This window comes from Lagenorhynchus albirostris, chromosome 2, assembly GCF_949774975.1.
Source record: "Lagenorhynchus albirostris chromosome 2, mLagAlb1.1, whole genome shotgun sequence".
NCBI classification, from domain to species: Eukaryota; Metazoa; Chordata; class Mammalia; order Artiodactyla; family Delphinidae; genus Lagenorhynchus; species Lagenorhynchus albirostris.
In genome coordinates, this window is record NC_083096.1 from 61585624 (window position 1) to 61598297 (window position 12674).

The 12674-nt window shown below is 35.2% G+C and overlaps 1 protein-coding gene across 1 annotated transcript in view; it reads right to left on the bottom strand.

Moving 5' to 3' along the window:
* The window catches only part of POU2F1 (POU class 2 homeobox 1), a 173764-nt gene that overhangs the window by 47422 nt on the left and 113668 nt on the right, over positions 1–12674 (bottom strand). The gene's annotated exons all lie outside the window — the stretch shown is intronic.

Consider the following 12674-nt stretch of genomic DNA (forward strand, 5'->3'; position numbering starts at 1 on the left):
TTTTGTATAAGCATTTTTCTAAGTACCTCCAAGGAGGAGAAGAGATTCAAAAGAACAAGGAAATACAGTAAAATGATTTTTCTTCTAAAGGTAGTACTGTAGGACAAGTACATGAACACAGATAAAGCTTAAGAAACAGAAACAAAATTATAAATAATGAATTACAATCATAAGATTGTGTTAGTTCAGAAGGGAAAGCAGTGACTGGAGAGCAAGTGGGGTCAGAACAAGCATGAAACCTAAGGTGGCTTGAAGAAGAGATTATCATTATTATACTGTCGTGAAGACTGGTAGAGACAGAGTTCTAAGGGGGGTACCAAGGCTCTCTTCTAGTCTCTCCCTTCTCAGTACTTGGCTTGGACAGAAGAAATTCACAGGTGACTTTGCCAAGACCGAGATGAATTTACTCTTAACTTAAAATGCCTTAATAAATGACAATCTGACAGTAAAAGCAATCATTTACAAGATAAACAAAATGGTTTTACTAATTTCTTCAATCCCAAAGTATAGATTGTGGCGTGCATCTAATTAGCAAGGGCTCTGCTATCATTATAATTTTCTAAATGTTATGCCAGTGCCTTTAACCACATATACTGCAATCTAATGTTAGGATAGGACTAATCTATGGAAAGACATACCACCCTAATACCCAGAAATATTTTCTAAGTGATATAATTCATTGTTTTAAAATTACTATATCCAGCTCTTACTTAGAAATAACCAGAATACTTTGTACTGAATAAAATATAACAGACTATGGAAACCTGCAAGAATCATTGAGTCATGTGAACATGGTACTGAGCTTCCATTTCCTACCACTGGAACACCTCATCTTCTCATACTCACCCGTGTGTACACATAGAGCAGACCAGTTAAAAGAGTACAAGTTAGAAACCTCAGGCAGTATTTCTAAAAGGGTGCTAACTGCTGCCATTATATATCCTAGCTAACTGCTAGCAAATGTGTCACTTTAATAGAATAATTAGGTAGATCACATGACTCACAGAGCTATTTAAGGTTTCTTTGAGATAATTATTAAAAAAGTGTACATATATTTCACCTCCTTGAAAAATCCCATAGTGATTGTTCTCTTATGGTTTTTCCTAAAATTTCTCATAGATAGGAAATATAGAACTACTTAGACATATACAGCTAATGGAATTAAAAGAGTACATGCTTGTGTCAAGTAGTGAGAAACTAGTATGAAATAAAATTTAAGGTAACTAGGGTCACTTCCATAAGCCACATAGAGAAGTTTCACTATTCTAAAGTTGCACATTTTGTCATTAGCTGCTGTCTCTATCTTGATGTAGGAAATCATTACTTAAACATCAAGATTTTAAGATTGTGCACCATTAGAGAAACATGCTCAAGATATATTAAATAAATCAACAACGCTAAAAGAAGATAAGATTTTGAAAAACAGAGACAAGCACTTAGAGATTAACATATCACCAAATGAAGATGTCTTCCAGAACCAAATATTTCACTCTCATGGAGACCATAAAAATTCCACACACTGGTTCCATTTTCAAGTTCTCATAAAAATGATAACAAGCTTCTTGTAAATCACAAAGAACTATATAATGCAAGACTGACTCATTTCTGGTATCCCTGATACAAAGCCTACTCCAGTGTCCTACAGGTAATACTATTTAAGTGCCCTGGCTCAGCCTCTTGGGGTTGGGGAGGGGTGGCATAAAGGTATGGTATCCAAAGCATGGTTTGGTGAAAAAAATACTTAGACAACAACTCAGATAAGCAGAGGTCTAAGGCAGGTATTTTTTAAAAAATTAAGGTGTTGAGGCTCCACTGGGAGGTGAGAGGTAGAAGAAAGTAGACATTACATAGAAATCATTCTTGTAGAACATAACGACATAATCTGGGCTAAAGAAAGAAGAGGGGAACAGATACACACACACATGCACCCTAATCAGACTTGAGTATGAAGACAGTATGGAGAGACAGGGATGCTGGGAGCCAAAACCAAATGCGAGCCTGAGAAGACAGCAACATCCAAAGGAGTAACCAGGGAAATTAAAAGGTTGGGGGAGAGGGTGAATTACATAAGAAGTTTAACATAAGATATAGTATAGAGTTTGAGAAACCCTAATAAAACATCTAAGAAAGGTGATCCAGAGGAATTTAGAAATGACAGAGGCCAGAGCTGAAGAGTTTATAAGGTTGTCTCTGGAACAGTATTACTGAGGTAAACTTCACAGGTCTTGTATACAACACCTCCTTGGTGAAGAAACAGAGATTAAGGGATATTAAATCAGTTGCTCAAGATGTCATAGCTAGTTAGTGGAAGAGCTAAGACAAGGAATGGGTCCCTGATTGTACCTAAATCCACTCACAGATAAGTGGTAGTTGATATTAGGAGAGTAAAAATGTCTATTAAATAAGAATGGATATATGTATAGATCTTCCTTAACTAACGATGGGGTTACATTCTGATAAGCCCTTCCTAAATTGAAAATATCATGAGTCAAAAATGCATTTAACACACCTAATCTACAGAACATCATCGCTTAGCCTGACCCACCTTAAATGTGCTCAGAACACTTAATGTTGACTATCTCATGTAACTTACCGAATAATGTACTGAAAGTGAAAAACGAATGGCTGCATAGGTGCAGCACGGTTGTAAGTATATTGGCTGTTTCCCCTCCTGATCACGTGGCTGACTGGGAGCTGTGGCTGCTGCTGCCGCCCAGCATCTAGCCCAGGAAAAGATCAAAATTCAAGATTCGAAGTATGGTTTCTACTGAGTGCATATGGTTTTTGCACCACCATAAAGTTGAAAAATCCTAAGTTCGAATCATGGTAGACTGGAGACCACATATAGAGAAAAGAAGGTTGAAGATAAGAGGGCACCTACACTGGAGATGTAAAGACAAAGAGTCAGAGGAAGCAGTTAGAAAAGTAGGAAACAACCCCCTCAAGACCAGTGTGCCTCAGGAGCCAGAGAAGACAGAGTTGCAAGGACAGGGTAGTTTAGTACTATGATCAAATGGTAAAAGATAAGGATTAAGTACTGAGAAAGAAGAAAGAAATTAATCTAAAGAGAACAGAAGAAAGGCATTAATAAAGGTAAGACTAAAAATTAATGAAATGGGGAAAAACACATAACAGAAACATCACTTCGGTTCTTTCAAAAGAATCATGTAACTTACAAACATCTGGTAAGTTAAAATAAAATAAAAGAGAAGGAGCAAATAATTTAAGGATAACAGAAAGGGCACAATCAAAAAATGTCACAGAAACCAAAAAAGATATTGTGAACCAATAAAATTAAAACTTAGAAACAGATAACTCTCTAGAAACTAAACTTATCAAGATTGACTCAAGAAGGAAAAAAAAAAAAAAAAAAAGCCAAAGAGTCCCACAGCATTTGAAGAAACTGAATTAGTAGATAAAAATCACCCCAAAAAGAAAATGAAAAGCCCAGACAATTTTACTCTGCTTGCTTCCAAAAATTCAAGGAAAAAATAATTCCAATCCTATATACCTTTTCCAGAATGGGGTTAAAAAAAAGGAAACACTTCCAAACATTTTATGAGGCCAGCATAACCTTGATACCAAAACCTGACAAAGATAAGTATGAAAAAGAAAAAGCAAAAAACAAGCCAGCTGTACTCATTAAATATATGGAAATATCCTAAATAATAATAACAAAAATAATCTAGTAAGATAAAATATTGTGACTAAGATGCATTTATTCCAAGAATGCAAGATTGGTTTGGGGTTAAAAAATTCACATAATATGATTACCTACATTCATTGAAGGGGGAAAATCATACAATCATCTCAAAGGATGCAGAAAAATGCTTACATAAAATTCAATATCCACTTATGATAAAAATTCTAGGTGTAGGAACAGAAAGAAGCTTCTCTAACTTGACAAAGAGAACATTAAATGCACTCCCTTTAAGATTAAGAACAAGATAAGGGTGTTAGCTATTGGAAGGCTTAGCCAGCAAAATAAGGCAAGAAAACAGGTAAGTTGGGAAAAAGAAATAAAACTTTCTTCTTAGATAATCTGATTATGAATATAGAATATCCTAAGGAATGTAACAATTTATTATCAGAATAAGACAGTTTAATAAGGTTGCAACACACAAAATCTATTTAAAAATTGCCTTTGTGGGCTTCCCTGGTGGTGCAGTGGTTGAGAGTCCGCCTGCCGATGCAGGGGACACGAGTTCGTGCCCCGGTCAGGGAAGATCCCACATGCCGCGGAGCGGCTGGGCCTGTGAGCCATGGCCGCTGAGCCTGCGTGTCCGGAGCCTGTGCTCCACAACGGGAGAGGCCACAACAGTGAGAGACCCATGTACCGAAAAAAATAAAAAATAAAAAAATTGCCTTTGTTATACACCAAATGAAAAAAATTTAAACAATTTTATTTATAGCACTTAGAAAATATAAAGTCCTGGGAATAAATCTCTCAAACTACAGCAAGTCCTATAAGCAGAAAATTATAAAACTTTATTTTAAAATAATAAAGAAGAAATAAATAAAGTCTCACTTATTGAAAGACAACATTGTAAAGAAATCAGTTCTTCCCAGATTCATCTATGGATTCAAAGCAATTTCATATCAAAATCTCAACAAGTTATTTTCTTTCTTCTTTTCTTTCATTGTCTTTCTCAGGGCGGCGTGTGTATAATTGACAGGCTGAATCTAAAATTTAAATAGAAAGGCAAAAAGCCAACATGTTCTATAAAACAAAAAGTAGAGGGACTTGCACTATCAAGATATCAAGACTCATCACAAGGCTATAATAATTAGAAGAGTGTGATATCAGTGTAGGGATAAACAAACAGATCAGAAAAGAGAGTCTGGAAACAAAGCACATATCTTTGGACACTTGAAACGTGACAGAGGTGGTACTGCAACTCAGTGAGGAAAGGATGCAGTTTTCAATAAATGGATAACTAGGTATCAGTTTGGGGAAAAAATGAAATTATTATAGATCAATGCATACTATACCAAAAATAAATAAATAAATTAAAAGAAAAAGAACATTTCAGGAGGATTAAAGACCTAAGTGTGAAGTGCAAAACTATTACATTTTTAGAAGACAATGTAAGAGAATATCATTATAACCTTGTTAAAGGGGAGGATTTCTTTACATGACCGCAAACTTGAAAAGACATAAATTTAACTACTTACAAGCTTTGTTCATTAAAGGACTATGTAAAATTAATGAAAAAGAGAAAATATTTGCAATACATACAAACAACAAAGGATTAGTATCAGAACACACAAAGAACTCCTATGAATCAATTAAAAAGAAACCCAATAGGAAAATAAAACAGGAAAAAGAAATGAATAAGAATTTCACAAAAGAAGAAACATAAATGGCCCACAAACGCAAGAAAGGCTATTCAACATCCTTGGAAACTAGGGAAATACAATAAAATCCCAATGAGATAGCATTTTACACCCACTAGATTGGCTAAAACTACAAAGTTGGTTAATAGCAAGTTTTGGCGAGACTGTGAAATTCTCGTCTGTTGTTGGTACCAGTATAAATCAGTACTAACGCTTTGGAAAATTGATTGTGGCTGGCAGTACTGAATAACACTGGAAAAAGTTCGGCAACTACACTATTAAGTAAATACTCTAGAGACTTTTTCACACATATGCATCAAGAGATAAGTACAAAGTTATTTATAGCAGTAATGTTTATAACAGCAAAAGCCTAAAAACAATGAAAATGTCCATCAGTAATAGAATGGATAGAAAAATTGTGATACATTCATATAATGGGATTATATATCCAGTGAAAATGAATTATAGATATACATACCAACTTGGATGAATCCCCAAAACATCATGTTGAACAAAAGAAACCAGTCATAGAATATATATAGTATGATTCAACTTACAAAATGGAAACAGGTAAATCTAAGTAATATATTATTTGAGGATAATAAATACATAGATGAAAAAAATGGAAAGAAAAGCAATGTGATCATTAACACTAAATTCAGGATGATGGTAACCTCTGTGGTAGAAGCATATGATCAGAGTGGACCTACAGCGGCCTTCTGGGACATGGTAACTGTTTTGTGGCCAGAGTGGTAGACACATGAGTGCTTAAACCATACATACATGTTTACATATAGGCTTTTACAATTACTGCTTTTATATTAAAACAGTAAAAGAAAAACATCAACAATGACCAAAGAGTTACAAAAAGTTTTGGGGTCACATCCAGATAGCAAGAAGCAAAGAAAAAAGCAGGTGGTAATGAAGTCAAGGTGCTAAGCCGGGCTCATTTATTCCAGTAAGTCTAGCAGTGGTGGGAGCGAGAGAGGATGGTAGTTCAAAGGGGTAGACAGGGTGGAAGGAAAGGTTTATAGACAGATGAAACCTGAGTCTATTGAAAGATTGAGAGGAAAGATTCTATAGGAAGAGATACACTGAAGATGTTAAGAACAAAAAGGGGCAGGAACCTGAAGGATATGAGAAGAGACTGAATTAAGAGGAAAATGTAGAGGATTATAATAATGGAGAAGAAGAAGAAGGATATTTCTTTCTTTCTTTCTTTTTTTTGGCCACATCACGTGGCTTGTGGGATCTTAGTTCCTCAACCAGGGATTGAACCCGGGCCCCCGGCAGTGGAAGCGTGGGGTCCTAACCACTGTAAAGCCAAGGAATTCCTGACATTTCTTTCTTAGAAGCAAAAGAAAAGGAGGAGGTGGTGAAAACAGAAAAAATGTAAAGTGATGAGGAGGAAGGTGGTGGGGCTAAATCAGATAGCTAAACTTTCTAAGTAATCAAAAGGTAGCCATTTTCAGAAAACAAAAACAGCAAAACAGAAATAAGATAGGGAAGTTCTGGACAAGAGAAAAGATTTGGGAATACGTAATGAGGAATGTGACAGAGAATCATTAGAAGTGAATCCAAGGACACCAGTTACAGTGAAGGCCCAGCTGAGAGATAGGTGAAATTTACATGAAGTTTAAGAATTGGCAAGTCCTCATCTCCCAGGAAGTTCTGTTTCTTTCTTGGTAGTCAGCAGTCAAGGATGAAATATGCAAAGGTTTCCTCTCTCTTTTTTTTTTTTTTTTTTTTTTACATTTTATTTATTTATTTATTTATTTATTTTTAACATCTTTATTGGAGTCTAATTGCTTTACAATGGTATGTTAGCTTCAGCTTCACAACAAAATGAATCAGTTATATACATACATATATTCCCATATCTCTTCCCGCTTGCGTCTCCCTCCCTCCCACCCTCCCTATCCCACCCCTCCAGGCGGTCACAAAGCACCGAGCTGATCTCCCTGTGCTATGGGGCTGCTTCCCACTAGCTATTTACCTTACGTTTGGTAGTGTATATATGTCCATGCCTCTTTATCGCTTTGTCACCGTTTACCCTTCCCCCTCCCCATAACCTCAAGTCCATTCTCTAGTAAGTCTGTGTCCTCTCTTGACAAATAGTTCTTACTTCCCAGATTTGCAGAGGTTTCAGGCTTTTCAACTCCTTTCAGTGCTCAGATCATATGCTACCTTTCTTTATGTTTCCCACCTCTCAAAACACAAAAGGAATAATCTATAACTTCTATTTACTACTGCAACACATTTGATACTTCATCAACATTTTGTAGGAAGGAGGAAAGAGATAAAACTAAGCTACAATACACACAAACATACCATGCTAAGGGAAAGAAATCAGACTCAAAGGGTACATCTGTATGATTTCATTTATACAACATTTTAGAAAAGGTAAAACTGAAAGGGACCATCAAAAAGAATGAATAAACCTCCCTGATTTACAAATGAGAAAAATAAAAAATATACAAAATCACTTCTACTGAAATAACTGAGCTGGACAGTAACTGGGCCCAGATTGAAACACAGACCTCCTTGCCTCTCTTCCCATTGCTCGTTCTACTACACCAAGGAGTCCAACTCATAGGAGAAAATCTATGACCAAGGAGTCCAACTCAACCCTGACTGGTGAAGATTATTAACTAAGTGACTAACCAGTAATTGCACCAAGGTCAGGCTCATAAAGAGACAGGAGATGATGAGGTGTAAGAATTTTGAACCTTTGGTTTCCACCTCACAGCTTGTTACTCCAGCTGTTTAACTTTACAATAAAAAAATTTTTAAATGTACCAAATCAAATTTACAGTTCATGAGAAATAATACTATATTGAATAAAGACAACTTTTGGAAAAATATGTCTCCAAAACACATCAAATGTTAACAGATACATGAATCTGTATTTTTCAAATTCGCTATCATGAGTATTACAATTAGTGATAAATTTTTGTTCAATTTCACTTTTCCTAAAATAAGCTTCCTTTCAATTTATCCTTCAGTGTTGTCCCCAAAGCAGTCAGTCTCTAATGTGATCTGTCTCTTAAAAAAGACTGACTTCCTAAACTGTAACTGTTTGCAGATGACATGATACTATACATAGAGAATCCTAAAAATGCCACCAGAAAACTACTAGAGCTAATCAATGAATTCGGTAAAGTTGCAGGATACAAAATTAATGCACAGAAATCTCCTGCATTCCTATACACTAATGATGAAAAATCTGAAGGAGAAATTATGGAAACACTCCCATTTACCATTACAACAGAAAGAATAAAATACCTAGGAATAAACCTACCTAGGGAGACAAAAGCCCTGTATGCAGAAAACTATAAGACACTGATGAAAGAAATTAAAGATGATACCAACAGATGGACAGATATACCACGGTCTTGGATTGGAAGAATTAATATTGTGAAAATGACTACACTACCCAAAGCAATCTACAGATTCAATGCAATCCCTATCAAATTACCAATGGCATTTTTTACGGAACTAGATCATCTTAAAATTTGTATGGAGACACAAAAGACCCCGAATAGCCAAAGCAGTCTTGAGGGAAAAAAACGAAGCTGGAGGAATCAGACTCCCTGACTTCAGACTATACTACAAAGCTACAGTAATCAAGACAGTATGGTACTGGCACAAAAACAGAAACATAGATCAATGGAACAACATAGAAAGCCCAGAGATAAACCCACGCACCTATGGTCAACTAATCTATGACAAAGGAGGCAAAGATATATAATGGAGAAAAGACAGTCTCTTCAATAAGTGGTGCTGGGAAAACTGGACAGCTACATGGAAAAGAATGAAATCAGAACACTCCCTAACACCATACACAAAAATAAACTCAAAATGGATTCGAGACCTAAATATAAGACTGGACACTATAAAATTCTTAGAGGAAAACATAGGAAGAACACTCTTTGACATAAATCACAGCACGATCTTTTTTGATCCACCTCCTAGAGTAATGGAAATAAAAACAAAAATAAACAAATGGGACCTAGTGAAAGTTTAAAGCTTTCGCACAGCAAAGGAAACCGTAAACAAGACGAAAAGACAACCCTCAGAATGGGAGAAAATATCTGCCAACGAATCAATGGACAAAGGATTAATCTCCAAAATATAAAAACTGCTCATGCAGCTCAATATTAAAGAAACAAACAACCCAATCCAAAAATGGGCAGAAGACCTAAACAGACATTTCTCCGAAGAAGACATACAGATGGCCAAGAGGCACATGAAAAGCTGCTCAACATCACTAATTATTAGAGAAATGCAAATCAAAATTACAATGAGGTACCACCTCACACCAGTTAGAATGGGCATCATCAGAAAATCTACAAACAACAAATGCTGGAGAGAGTGTGGAGAAAAGGGAACCCTCTTGCACTGTTGGTGGGAATGTAAATTGATACAGCCGCTAGGGAGAACAGTAGGGAGGTTCCTTAAAAAACTAAAAATAGAATTACTATATGATCCAGCAATCCCACTACTGGGCATATACCCAGAGAAAACCATAATTCAAAAGGACACATGCACCCCAATGTTCATTGCAGCACTATTTACAATAGCCAGGTCATGGAAGCAACCTAAATGCCCATCGACAGACGAATGGATAAAGAAGTTGTGGTACATATATACAATGGAACATTACTCAGCCATAAAAGGAATGAAATTGAGTCCTTTGTTGAGACGTGGATGGATCTAGAGACTGTCATACAGAGTGAAGTAAGTCAGAAAAAGAAAAACAAATATCGTATATTAACGCATGTATGTGGAACCTAGAAAAATGGTATAGATGAACCGGTTTGCAGGGCAGTTGAGACACAGATGTAGAGAACAAATGTATGGACACCAAGGGGGAAAACCACGGTGGGGTGGGAATGGTGGTGTGCTGAATTGGGTGATTGGGATTGACGTGTATACACTGATGTGTATAAAACTGATGACTAATAAGAACCTGCAGTATAAAAAAACAAAGAAACAACTAATACTAAACTTTCTTTGGGTTATTTGTATGGAAATATGTTAATATAAATGTTTCAGACATTACATGAAATTTCTAAAAATCTTATATGTTCTGGTATAATGTTATAAGTCATAATTCTAGTAATTACTTTAAAATGTATATCTCAGAAATAATTAAATTTCCTTGTCAATTGCATTATTATGAACTTTCATCAAATCTTTAACCGTGGTCATTTTTAAGTCTTTTGTCATTTACAGACAGTTCTGGGTGTACTCTGATGCTTTTGCAAAAATGTTCCTATAAAAGGGTTTCATCTTCAAGGAATTCATGGAAAAGACTTGGACAAGTACAGGTTTCTGGTAACTGACTATACTGCTGAACTGAATGAATAAGCATTTTCAGAACTCTAATGGAAAACTGATGAATTCATAAAAGTGCTAACAAAAGATCAAGATGAAAAAAAAATTACATGGGACTGAGTGAACTGATGAGGATGATTATAATTTTTGTGACTTTCTGTTTTAGTAATAATAAAAAAAATCTCACAAGGACTCAGAGGCAAAAAATATACAATTCAGTTTTCACTGCAAAGTAAAGGAGCTGTTACAGTGGAGGATTACTGGACTGAATGTCAATATTATGACATAGTGTGAGTGTGTTTCGTGTTTGGTAATTGCAATCATTGTTGCTTTTGTTGCGGTCATCCATTTACAATGCTTGGTATCAGTTTATTTATCTCTTGTAAAAATAAAATACAGTGTGTGTGTGTGAGTTGTGAAAAAATGGATGAATGGGTAAAGAAGATGTGGTATGTGTGTGTGTATATGTGTGTGTGTGTGCGTGTGTGTGTATATATATACACACACACACACACATATACCCACAAAAAAAATGGAATATGACTCAGCCATTAAAAAGAGGAAATCTTGCCATTTGTGACATGGATGGTCCTTGAAGGTACTATGCTAAGTGAAATAAGTCAGACAGAGAAAGACAAATACTGTATGATTTCATTTGTATGTGGAATGTAAAAACCAACCAAACAAAATAAATAAATGAGCAAATAAAAATAAACACTTAAAAAAAAAGACTGACTTCTGCTTTTCAAAATTCTATCCAGGAGTGCCTTTATTTTTTTTGGTAGAGGGAGGACAGTCTTCTCATTATCCTAAACCTGTTGTCATTTCTCCACGAATGAGAATGGATATCTATGCCTTATGAACACTTATTTTAAAATGTATAAATGAGGGATGAAATACAACATACTAGTGAAGGAAGGACAAAGACAGGAAGAGAGGAGGTGTCAGAGAGAAAACTAAGGTTATACCCTCACAATAGGATCAAAATGCAGACACTCTCCACCATCCTCTTTATCTCTGAAAGTCTAAGTTATTATTCAACATCCAGCCCAGAATCTACTTTCTTTAGGAGGACTTTAAGGGTCAACCTAACTATAATCCTTCCCATATTATAACTCCTATACAACCCAGTTTTTTTTTTTAACTGTTTACAGCTTTAATTTGCTTAGTAAACCACTCCTGGTTTACTAAGGGCTGGTTATCTAAAGATAATATTAAACTATCACAAACTATAAAATTGAGTCCTTTTTTTAAATTGAAGTATAGTTGATTTACAATATTGTGTTAGTTTCAGGTGTACAGCATAATGATTCAGAGTTTTTGCAGATTATATTCCATTATAGGTTATTACAAGGTATTAGGTATGATTCCTTCCTTGTGCTATATAGTAAATCCTTGTTGCGTATCTATTTTATGTATAGTAGTTTGTATATATGAATCCCATATATATTGAGTCCTTAATGCTTAAAGCAATTTAAAAATATATGTACCTTTTCTTCTTTATTTTTAAAATTAATTTTTATTGGAGTATAGTTGATTTACAATGTTGTGTTAGTTTCTGTTGTACAGCAAAGTGAATCAGTTATACATATACATATATCCACTCTTTTTTAGATCCTATTCCCATATAGGTCATTACAGAGTACAACCTAGTTTTTAAGTAAGTACATTTAATCCTTACTTAAGAGATAACATTTAATACTTTCCAAACAGATCAACCCTTTGAGGCCTCAAAATTAAAACTTACAGTAATATTACACTTTAATTATCTCTTCAGGATCTAGTTATATCTGAAGGAAACCATGATACTTTAAAAAGGAAATAAAAATCTCTTTTTTTCTAATGTCAGTGATCTCAGATTTTTTTTTGCTAAATGCATTGATTTGAATGGTAGAACACATAAGAATAAAGTACTGTCACTGCCCTCAAGCAAAGTGAGGCAGGATATGGTATTTGCTCTAAGAAAGGTACAACGTGCTTTGAGAGTTCTATTGTGG